This window comes from Colossoma macropomum, unplaced genomic scaffold, assembly GCF_904425465.1.
Source record: "Colossoma macropomum unplaced genomic scaffold, Colossoma_macropomum, whole genome shotgun sequence".
In the NCBI taxonomy this organism is placed as follows: domain Eukaryota; kingdom Metazoa; phylum Chordata; class Actinopteri; order Characiformes; family Serrasalmidae; genus Colossoma; species Colossoma macropomum.
Genome location: NW_023494793.1, coordinates 8,840,283 through 8,852,850, shown reverse-complemented (window position 1 = coordinate 8,852,850; position 12,568 = coordinate 8,840,283). Strand labels below are relative to the sequence as shown.

At 38.2% G+C, this 12,568-nt stretch overlaps 1 protein-coding gene across 3 annotated transcripts in view; it reads left to right on the top strand.

Annotated features, from left to right (window-relative positions):
* Positions 1-12,568, top strand: part of cpne5a (copine Va) — a 137,231-nt gene that overhangs the window by 42,918 nt on the left and 81,745 nt on the right. The gene's annotated exons all lie outside the window — the stretch shown is intronic.

Below are 12,568 nucleotides of genomic sequence, written 5' to 3'. Positions count from 1 at the left end.
AAGTAGTTACACCTGGACTTAGCGGTTTTTGTCCAGTCTTCCGTGCGAAAAAGTTCAGGCTCCTTCAAATTACCAGGTGATCTCATGCATACAGTACAGTATAGGTCATTTCACAGGGATTGAGATTTGGGCTCTTACTGGGCCAGTCTAAGACACTGATCTTCCTTCCTGAAGTCTTTCCATGGTTCCTTTGGATGGGGGCTTTGGATCATAGTCATGCTGGAAGGGGAAATTCTTCTTTGTCTTCAGCTTTCTGACACAAGTTTTGTGAGAAAATGTCTTCATACAGGGAGACCCTGTCCAAACTGAAGAAAAACAGCCCAAATCATGATACTCCCACCATCATGCTTCACAGTAGCTATGGTGTTCTTTAGTTGATCAGCTGTGCCGCTGTTGCTGTTGCACCAAATACATCTTTTAGAATTCAGTCAAAAAACTTTTGTCTAATCTAATCAGCTACAGCTCCCATTATAAAAGGGTGTGCATGCTTATGCACCCAGGGCATTATAGGCTTTCAATTTGTATTAATTTTTCCTAATAATGATCTGTTTGTTTTCTCTTGAATTTTGTTAGTTGCAAGATTCCATCAAAGATGGAAAAAGATGATTTATCTTAATAGTTTTTTTATACCACAAGAGTATTTAGACATTTTATTTCCACTGTTTGTATTATTCTAAAGAGACTGAGAACATGAAATAGCATTCTTTGTATCTTAAATGGTAATTAAATCTCAAGGCAGATAACTTCACACAAATCATTGTAATATGGGACTGTTCCAGTATATATGTCTAGTCAGGCTATGTCTGGCATATGAACATATATTAACTGTCAAATATCTCAAATGAAGTGCTTGTTGAAATATCTTGTCTAAAGTAACTAAATCTTGAAGGGAAGTCTCCAAGTTCAAGTCACTTAACATCACTATCACCAAGCACATTCTCAAAAATAAGGGTTCTTATATGGTTCTTGGCATGTACAATTTTAGGAAAAAAACTTCAATCAGTATATTTTCTTTACTTTATATGAAGGTTGTTTAAACTTTAAAAAGGTTCTTCACAATCACACAACTGACTACATCTCTATAATTTACCATCTGTTGAAAGGTTCTTTAGGAACAGAAGTGGTTATTTTATGACTTTACTCCAAAAAAGCTTTTTGGCAGCTTGATTTTTAAAATTGCTGTCACAAATATCAGATACAAGCGTGTATTAATTGCCTTTGTTATATTGACATTAGGGCACTAACACTGAACTCTTTACTTTTAGACACAGTCATGTTTGTTTTTGGTCAACAGGACTTGGATTAGCTATAGTCTTGCCTTTGTTCTGCTTTTCTTTCCATTCTGGCTGCAGACTGATGATATTCCTTCAAAGCCTCACCATCTGCAGCCTGTGTTCACACAGCAGATGAGACTAGTCTTGTGTTGGTGGCCAATATTATTTAAACACAACTAGAGGCCTTTCCACTCTGCAATTACTGTCACCAGGACAGCTGTGTGTGCTGCTAGCTGCCATACTCCTGGTTAAGAAATGCATAAATGCAAATATAATGGACAAACCATCTCAAAAATAATCCATCAGTTAGTCAGATTAGTATGCTGAGCTTATTATGCTGGCCTTCCTCCTGACACAGCATTTGACTGGGAGAATAGTTTATTGATAACAGTATTGGAAGAAAAGGTATCAGACAAGCTGTATCTGGTACTCTTGACCCCAAGAATTGGTGCTTACAAGGTGTTTTAGTTAAAGTACATGCTTGAAAACACCAGAGTTCAGTAGTCTTGTGTTATGTGTGCAAATCAGCATTCTCAGCATCTATGTCCAAAATTCTGTAGACACCTGCTCGCCATGCTCATTTTTCTAAAATGAAGGGTGTTAGTAAGGAGATTGTTCCCCCTTAAATGCAGTAAAAGCCTCTTCAGGAAAAACTTTACAGTAGATGTTGGAACAGAATTGCTGTGAGGGTTTGTTTGCATCCATATACAAGAGCATTAGTGAAGTTGGATGATTAGTACTGGACCACAAATGTCACTCCAACTTATCCCAAAGGTATTGGATAAAGCTCCATTAGTTTAGATAACGCAGTTCCAGTGCTCCACTGCTCAATGCTGGGGGGCTTCCTACCCCTCTAGCCAACACTTTGAGCATGGTAACCTTATACAGCTCCAGAAAATCCTACTCTATTCGCAGTGCTTTTCTGTTGAGATCATACAAGCTCAGTTGAATGCCTGTGTCAGTAATGAGTTCACGTTAAAGTATTTAGTAATTCATTATTTAGAAATGGTGCATATAGTGTATTTTTGTAGTCTGTGAAATTCAGTCAAATGTATTTTATTTGTGATACTGGAACAGGGTTTGAAACTATTCAAAACATGCAGAAATTTCAAATCTTGTTCTTCAAAGCTGTTTTTCACTGTATGTGTATACATTCTGAAGTAAAGGTTTTAATCCCATATAGATTATCTACAGATGTTTAAATCATTAAACTTCATCGTAGAAGATTTGGGGATTTGGAGACCTCTCTGGTGGAAATGTATAACTGCATGCAGTGTGCGAAAGAACATATCGTAACATGGGTTGTGCTTCAAACCCCTTCCCCAAGGAGATGAATCTGATTATTGAGAGTGTTGAAAGAGTTTTCGAAGAGAACTCAGTCCAAACTTTGTGAATTATGTGTCTTGTGAATTATGTGTGTAAGTGAATTATCTACTATTGTCATCATATCTTCATTGATCTTCATTCATAGTATAATGTTGCTTTATCATTTGAGACCTAAACATTCAGCTGGACCTTCTTTGTGAGCCTGTGCGTGTGACATTAATATGTAAAGGCATATGATGCTGGCTCAAAAACTCCTGTGACGTCCACCCAACACCTCTGACTTTTGAATGATTGTTTCAGATTGTACAGGGTGACTCACAGCAGTGCATGCACACCAAATTTTAGCATATTTTTCCCTCCTGCCTCAGTCATGCTACTTCTTTCAGTTTTAACAAAAATTCTTACAAAGTGCTGCTTTGATAAATAATCTGGTGAAATGCTGTTGATTATCATCAGTTTAGAGGTACTTCCCATTTAATCCATAATCCATACCATATTGCATATCCCCTACCTTTTTATGTGTTATTTAGATGTAGTTGACCAGGTGATGTTAAAATCTCTATGCCTGTCTATCCCTATGTATAGCATGGGGTACTTTTTCTTTTAATGTGTTTAAATATTTGTAACTTTAATAATATGAAAAAGACTATGTTCAATCATTCTAAACTGAATAAAAGAACCTGGTAGTCAGTTGTAAATTTACATAGAAGCCGTAGCCGTCGGTGTCATGTATCTTAAAAAAATCATCAACAGAGAAAGAACATTTTCAAAATGCAACATTTTGCTAGAGTGTATCAATCAAAACACAGGTTTAAGGAGCAAGTGCCTCAGATCACTGAAAAAACGCTTTTCAAAATCTTTGACGTCTGACTGAGAGGTTTCAAAACACTTTCGTTTCAAAGTCTCAAATGTGACATAACACTGCAAATGGTTTTAAAACACACCACAAAACCCTCGTTCTCATGAACCTTATGTAACTCGAAAGCACTTATGAAAGGCTGTGCTTTTTATGTTTAGCGACAGCTTTTCTTTTAACTCTTGGAAACCTAGAGTTATCACTGTTTTGTTATAATTTGCATTACGTACATAATTATTTAATATAATGATATAATTATATATGATGTAATGATATGATATATAATGTAGTGATATAATTATAAAGAATTTCTTCATGTTTCAATGACGGAAGAGTGAGAAATAGGGCCATCAAATAATTACACAGTTGTGATTAATTGTATTATATTGTGTAGTTAATTGTGATTAAGTGCAGTTGTTTACTTGCTCAAATCTGAACTTAAGGAATTTAGATTTTTTTCCATTTTAAAGGCACTGCATTTTGTTCTGGCCACGAGAGTGGACAAAATAAGCTTTATTGGAATATAATAATTATTTTCTCAATAGTTCAGTGACATTACTTTTAACTTGTCTCATCTTGCCTGCAATCATGTCACTTGTGCCTGTGTAGTAATGTTCGGTTCAGTGTTCCACTGATTTGTTACATCCATGAAACACTTAGTGTCTCTTTTCTGTGTCCATTACAATTGGAGCATGTAAAAGCTCAAGGTAATTAGTAGTCTTAGTGAGAGCAACCGTGGTTGCCTGTTCCAACCCCTCCATAACTTTAGGCTTCTCATTATCATGCAGCTTCTGTATTCTTATTACATTGGGGACACTTGAGTGTAACTGTGTTGAGTTGTTCAATGCGGTCTGAGTGGCATTAAAAATGCACTTTGACAGCCCTAGTGAGAAATGATTAATGTAAAATTACATCATGTTTTGTTATTACCAGCATGATCCACAACTTTTAAACTACTTCTTAAAGCCAACCTGAAATCAAAAATGAACTTTTGTTACCTTGGTAGTTCATGTCCCTGATCATATTAAGCACAATCCATCATGTTATGCCATTTAAAACACAGAAATCCTGCCTTCAAAACATATTTTTTGAAGTTTTCATTGGGATGGAAAAAGTACTGAAAATTCCTACTTAAGCAAGAGTACTGTAGCCTTAGTACAAGTACTTGAGTACAAGTAAAAACATTAATAAAGTAAATTACTCCAGTGAGAGTAAATAAGTTGTTTATTGGAAAGCTACACCAGTAATTACTTGGAGTTGACTTGGCTATATCAATAAAATAACCTATACAAACAAAAGTAAAGCTATGCATAATATTACATTTGATTATTTACACATCCTTCTGTAAACTTGTGTAAGACACAAGGCACATTAAACTACATACATTTCATGATTACATTATTAAAAGGCTTCATATATTATTTGTTTCCAAAAAAGTAGATTAGAATTACTGGAAAGTGAAGCAAAGTTTGTAACTGTTTACTTAAACCTATTTTTTGGTTTGGACTTCAGATTCCAGATTTCTTGATTAAGAGTTAACTAACAGGTAGTTTACTCAATGAATAATGTAGTTTTTAGTGACAGCCCTACTGTCCTTCAGGCCCTTGAACATTACATTACATTACATTAAGGCTGGAGTAGGTGCTCTTGTAGGAAGTAAGCTAGTTTTTGGAAAAATACTTTCCCTACTTTCAAAGCTATGAATGAACACAGCCTACACACAGATTAAATATAAGATAAACATAGCTAGCTAGCTTACACCTACAGCATTAGTGTTGGACTAATATACTGGAGTAGGTAGCTACATTGGCTATATAATTCAGGAAAATAATTAATTCCCCCCTAAACAAAACAAACCAGATAATTACCTGTCCAACAGAAAAATAGCAACCTTGGCGTCGCTTTCCAGGCCTTCCTACTCTCTCAGGTTTCACCACCATTGGAAAGCCACACTCTGGTTTGACCTTGTGCTTTATGCAACCTCTTTTTGTTTGAAGGCTTTTCTACTTCTGCCTTTCTTTTCTTTCTTCTTTTAGCAGTGCAAGCTGTTGTAGGTAGCTGTGTAACTTTCTGTGCCTTTCTTGTGATCTTAGCTGTGTATGTGTGTAGAGCCGTATGACGCACTCCGCACATGTGCAAACTAGTACATGTGCAGGGCAAGTGCATGTGGGCAGGTCATGAGGTAGGTAGGTAGTCAGGCAGGTAGGCCATCCAGTCATTTCATTCGGTCTAAATGAAATGATTTGGCAGGGTTTTTACAGTTCTGTGGCCTCCACAGTTAATGATTTTTTTCATTGTCAGAACTTTTGATTTATTGGTTGCTTTTGGGATGTAAAGATTACTTCAAGAAATATAACAAAAACGGTTCTGAAATAAATCACCTACTCCACCTCTGCAGTACATCATGGTGTGGAAGGAAAATGCATTTTGATGTTGACTTTAAGGGTTCACAGTGAATATTGTCACTATCGTAAAGACACCATGCACCTCTGAAATTATAACTTAACATAAAAGCTTTTGATTAGACAGCAGTGCTATGCAGGTTGTGACGGCCAGTGACCGTCTGAGCACAAGGATCCTGAGGAAAGGGCTATTCTCTTCCACTCTGGACTGGAATGCGTGAAATCCTCTCATGCGTTGGAGTGAGTGATGGGGGATTGAGGGGGGCACAGAGAAAGAGTGGAGGAATGCTTTCTCACTGATGAGCTCTGGTGGAGGGTCTGCAGACTGGCAGGGCTGCAGGGGGAGTTTAAGAGCTTTGCAAGGGATTTCATTCTGGGCTGCTCACCTCTCTGTGTGTGTGTTTGTGAGCTGGAGATGCAGACTTGTGTGTGCACACTGTTTGTTTGCCTGTGTATGTGAGTGAGGGAGAGAGATTGAGGAGAACAGGGGGGCACCAGGAGGTGTGTGAAATCTGTTAGCTGTGGCTAAATGAGTCTTCCTTCACCCCGAGCTCACAGAATGACCTGCTTTAGAAGAGCGCACTGTATCTGTCACACTCCTCCACCATCTCACAACAGCAGCTCCATCCACATTCTCTCTCCCTGTGTCTTTGATGCTCTTTTCTTAAATATTGCTGTGTTTCGCCTCATACATCAAACCTTTCATTGCGGCATGTGCAAAGTTTGGACGCCCTTCCTGTTGTAAAGTCTTAGAATTTGCTTGTTAGGCCTTAATTGATTGGTTAGGCAGGTCAAGAATTGTCAATTGATGACACTCAACCACCATGGACTCCTCTAAACAACTGGTTGAGGATCCAAAAATGTTGATTGATGCCGACAAAGAAGAAGTCTATAACAGACGTTGCTTCCATCTTGCAATTTCCCATTGTCCGAAATGTCATTAAGAAGTGGCAGTTAAGGGGAACTGTGGAAGTCAAGGCAAGATCCCAAAAACACAAGAAAACTCATGTAGAACTGCTCATATGCTGCCCAGAAATGTAAAGCGAAACCCCCATATGAGTGCAAAGGACCTGCAGGATACAGAATACGTTTAGAATACATCTTAATAAAGCAGATGGGAAAAATTCTGCTGGTGTAATTTATATTCACACTGTTCCTCTCTGTTACTGGTTGGCAGTTTTCTTTGTGTAATTCTTCTGTCAATATTTTTGATGAAAAATTCACTTATTTAAAAGAAGTTACACAATCCTCAACATTATTTTGGCTCTATGAAACAAACAATTCACCATATCCCATAACAAAATCTTGCAAATTTGACTATAAAGTGGGTAGCTATGTGATTTTCAGTTACTAGAGGTAACTTGCCACAAACACCTGCACAGGTCCAGTACAACACAGATACTAAGCTTATCACTGGTAAACAAGTCCGCTACTGAGGAAACTGTTCAGTTCCATCATCCCTTAAAGAGTTTATTAATGATCAGCTCAATAACTGACTCATCAGTTTGGTTCATCAGTCTACTCAGGCTTTAGCAGGAACTTTTACTGAGTTCTTCTTTGGAGTCTGTTATTACACTGTATGCTGATTTTAAAATAGTTAATAAATGAGTATTTGTGATATTTCGTTTAAAGATGGTAAATATATATATTTTTAAATTGTGTCTCAGAATGTCCTAAAAATGTAAAAGGTAGCTGTATTCCGAATACTGCCTTTACAAAATGTAACTTGGACTGAATACAGATACTTCTGTGTTCTGAATATGTATTTGCAATTCTTGGATTCCGTTACATCCCAAAACTGTGCACAAGCATTGCTTGCACAAACATGATCTTCATGAAAAAATCATCAGAAGGTAACCTTACTCATGACCTCATCATGAAAGTCGATGTTTGATGCATCCAAAACAATATCTAGATCAGCAAGGTGCATTTTCAAAACAAGTTCTGTGGATTGATGAAGTAAAAATAGAACCGTTTGGTTCACACAATCACCAAAGTTATATTTGATGAAAAGAACACCTCACCAACTGTTAAGCATGGAGGTTGTATCTATTATACTTTATACAGTCCACCGACTTGGGCATCATTGAGAATCTGTGAGTAGATCTCAGACATGCTCAGCTTGCAAGACGGCCCAAGAATATTGCCGACCTTTTGCCTCGTCACAAAACACAAGTCATCTCAAACAGGGTCTATGAAGGTGCACTTCAAAGCACTTTTGGGATGCGGCAGAACGAGAGATTTGCAGCATGAATGTGTTGTTCACTGAAGCTGCTGATCAGTCCTGCACAACATTTAGGAGGTGTCTGTGGACCATTCCTCTACACAAAACTGTTCTAAATATTTTGGGGTTCCTTACTTGCACAGTCTGCTTCACATCAAGCCTTAGCACTTTAATCTGATTGAAGTCAGAACTGTGATTTGGTCAATACCGAATTTCTAATATAGAGAATTTCCATTGCTTGAAGTACTCTGATTTATTGATTTGTTTTTGGTGGTTTTTAGCAAACATGAGACTGCAAACTCAAGAAGTAAGCCATATTTGGTAAGCAGTGGTTTCGTCTGTGGTAACCTGCTACCTGCAACCAGTGATGTTCAGTGTTTTTCTTGTGGTAGACTCATGAGAACAGAAGAAACAATTGCATGAGATGCCTGTAGCTGCTTATTTGTCAGCCAAGGGTTTTAAGTCAATAGGCTGACCTTGCACTGATGTCTATAGCATGCTCAGTTCTATGAAGAGTAGTAATGGTGCTGAATTTCTTCCATTTGTAACCATTTGACCAGCCTGTGAATTCCCATATAAATAATCGCAATTAACAATTTAACTGTCTTTTTGGTTTGTTGTATTAAAGGGCCCATATCATGGATAACTGGGTTTGATGTAGTATATAAACACAGTTTCGAAAGTACCATTTACTTCCATACAGTCCATATATGGAAACTAGGCTGCAAAAATGTTTTAAATCCACCACTTCTGTGATGCCATGAAAACCAACACATTTACATACACTGATCAGCCATAACATTAAAACCACCTCTGTGTTTCTACACTCACTATCCATTTTATCAGCTCCACTTACCATATATGTGCACTTTGTAGTTCTACAATTACAGACTGTAGTCCATCCGTTTCTCTGCATACTTTGTTAGCCCCCCTTTTACCATGTTTTTCGGTGGTCAGGACTTCCACAGGACCCCCTTGCAGTGACACTAAAGTGGTGGTGGTGTGTGTTACGCTGGTGGGTCAGACACAGCAGTGCTGGTGGAGTTTTTAAACAGTGTGTCCACTCACTGTCCACTCTTTCAGACACACCTACCTTGTTAGTCCATCTTGTAGATGTAAAGTTAGAGACGATAGCTGATCTTTTGCTTCACAGTTTGCGTAAGTCATCTTCTAGTCTAGATATTTTTGGTTGGTGGACTATTCTCAGTCCAGCAGTGATACTGACGTGTTTAAAAACCCCAGCAGCACTGCTTTGTCTGTATCTCAGCCAGTCAGAACAGAACACATTCACATATATTAGTCTTAAAGGCAGAGTAACAAAAACAGCCTGTGAAATGTAGGATGTGGGCCCTTTAAAGCACAAGCCTAAAGTGACCACATTGGCTGATTAGCGATCTAATATGTATTAAGTAATGAGTGTACTAAGTATTGTCGATTATGTTGTGGCTCCCAACTGATGACAGGCTCAAATAAACAAACATTAGTCATTACTGCCCTCTAATACCAATGAGAAGTTCGAAATTTTGTTGTTTTCGTAAGACCCACGACATGTCTCAAAAATGTGCTTTCTGCTTTCCTTCATTCACATGCCTGTACCGCAGTCCAACGGATATAAGCTCACCCAATTCACATTCTGTTTGTTGTGACATAAACATATGATCATGAAAGCTAACAACTTTGGAAAATAACTGCAGTCAGCTCAGATTATTGCAATCAGGTGATGTAATCATTGTGACAGGCATAATCAGTGTCCACTGGGGCATGCCCCCCAAAAAAAGGAAAATAACTTCAGTAGGTTTCGACGTACATGGCTTAATATCTCCCTCTGTCTACTAGTCACCATAGTCTCAAACACAAACTAAAGCTCAGTCACTGTAAGTCTTCCAAACAGATCTGGCCCCTGTGGGCAGTCTGAAATTTGCTCAAGAATTCTACTATACAGCCAATACAGTTGAAAGAAAAATATGGCTTTAGCAACAGAAAATGAGCAGCTTCTCGGCTGAACAATGTCCCCAGTGGGCCAGCAGTGACCACTGCCTGAGGCTTGTGATATAAACCGGCAGCCAACAGAATCTCAAATAAAGCCCCCATTTATCTATCTGCTATGTCTATCTGCACTCTCAAAATAAAGATTTTAAAAGGGTTCTTTGGGGTGTTGCCATAGATGAACCATTTTGAGTTCCTTAAAGAACCTTTCAATGGATGCCTCTTTAAAGAACCATTTTTGCAAATGAGACATGTGAATGAGAAGAACCAAGCTTAAAGCTTACGAAACCTTCGATGTAACCAATCTATACCAACTAATGGTGGTGCAGTGGTGAAAGTGGTGAAAGTTGGTGAAGCAGATTGTATTCTTGGTGAATATAGCTTTAAATATATATTGTGTGACACAACCTCCACACTCCAAAACAAATAGGGGACAACACATCACCAGAAGCTTGTTGTGTCCATCCCTTAACATAACAAACAAGGAAATGCACAGTCCCTCCTCCTCCCTCTTCACTCCTTTCCTTGTTTACTTACCAGTTTAGAAGAAATGTTGCGTTGAGTTCAGCATCAACCTTTATCCTTTCTCTCGCCAAGAGCTGTCTCCAGTGGTGGAAAGCAACGCCGATGTTAACGCTTGTTTTGCTTCTGTTTGTGTCACTTGTTTTCTTTGCTGTTGAATGTGTTTTTCTGCCAGAAGCAGGTGGCGTTGGTGATAACTGTTGCTTGCCAAGAGCTTCAGCCACTGTTTACTTGATTTGCTTTTCCTTTCATTGGCTGCCCTCAAATGGTCTAAACTGGGGCGATACCTGATTGACAAGAGGTTAGAATATGCCCTCAGGGCAGTGCTACATCTTTATCCCCTCATGTTGAACTGATGGCAGACTTGACATTACAGTGACTCACTGTCGCCTCTTGAGGTACAAAGTGGTATTACGAGACAGGATGTAGCTGGTTAGAATGCTAACTTAGGTAGATATCTCTGCAACGCTTTACATAGACGTGTTTGACATAATGTCGAAGCTGTTATATCTTTACATTCGGTTGGTAATTTTGGTTAATTTTGGAATGTTTTAAACATTGGGATGTCAAATACTTAAATTCTGAGAAGGGTCTTGCTGCATCTTGGAGCTGGGCATTTCCTGACAAATGAAAGCAAAGCTGTGTCCAAACTAGGGCAGCTTGCCTTGCTGCATGTACTTTTGTAATAGTCAGTGGCCTAGAAGGCAGTGTTTTGATATAAAGGTACCTATAACTGAATTTCATTTGAGAAGCACTTCGAAGGCAGCAATACGTCACAGTGTTGCCAGGATCCCGACAGCTGTTAGCATTGCTGTTAGCGGCTTTTTACACACGGGAAAAAGTCTTTTGAAAAGGCTATGGTATTGCCCTCCCAGAGGAAAATTTAATTGCTCAAATGTTGCTCTTTGATGGCTCAGGAGACTTAATGGTGATTCTCCTGATGATTTCTTAGGAGGAATAGCTTTAGACAAAAAGGAGACATAACAGAGACATAGGAGAGATAAAAGAGAGATGAGAGTTTAGTTGCAGATAAGCATGGGTGTTACTGGTAAATCTGAGCTCAACTTTATTGAGATCTTTACTACAACTGAAGAAACTACAGATATTAAGAATATCTTTTTAATTTTTCTTTCCCATGGAGCTTTTTCACAACAGAATGTGGTATTTTGCATTAATTAAACCACAAATGTAAATTTAGATGTGAATAAGATAATACCACACTTTATGTACTCCTGCAGGCAGTGACTATTGTTACCAAAGTGGTAATTCACTTGAAACCATATTTTAATAAAGAAAATGATTCAAGTAAGAGTGAATAAGTTCTTTATTAAGATACTCAAGTAATTACTTTGACTTAACTACTTTAAGCCATTTCCCTCACAGACAGAAGCTCTAAAGTAGAAAAAGTTTCACTGGGTTTATTTGCTAGGCTACCTAAGCATTAGCTTATCTTAAATGGTAGCCTGCATTAGTTAGCCCCTTAAAATCCCAGACTTATTACATACTACATTACATTACATATTACATTACAGGCTTATTACTCAGTAACTACAGGGACTTCAATGCAAACTGGTGATCTATGTTATAACAAAACTGCATGCTTTTCATATGTCTAGGCAGGTCAAAGCCAGACCTGAACCGATTGGAACAGCTGATTCAAATTACCCTCTTTTCCAAATGCCACTGTTCTAGAGGTTCCCTCAATGATCTTTATTGTTTAAACCATTTGTTCAATGAAGATATGGCACTGTGAAATAATGTGTTTGTTAGATAAGATTGTCTTTATTTCTTGTTAGCAAGCCCAGAGCACATGAGAATGACTTTGATGCAGACGCTGTTCGTGCAGGAATCGAGATCCTTCAATTTTTTTTCCTCAGAAGATGCAAAAACCTTGTTCTTTCAGCAGAGCTCAATAATTCACCACAACCACAGTGCTGTCATTCTGCATCTGTCCCAACATAAGATGTCGTTGGCGTTT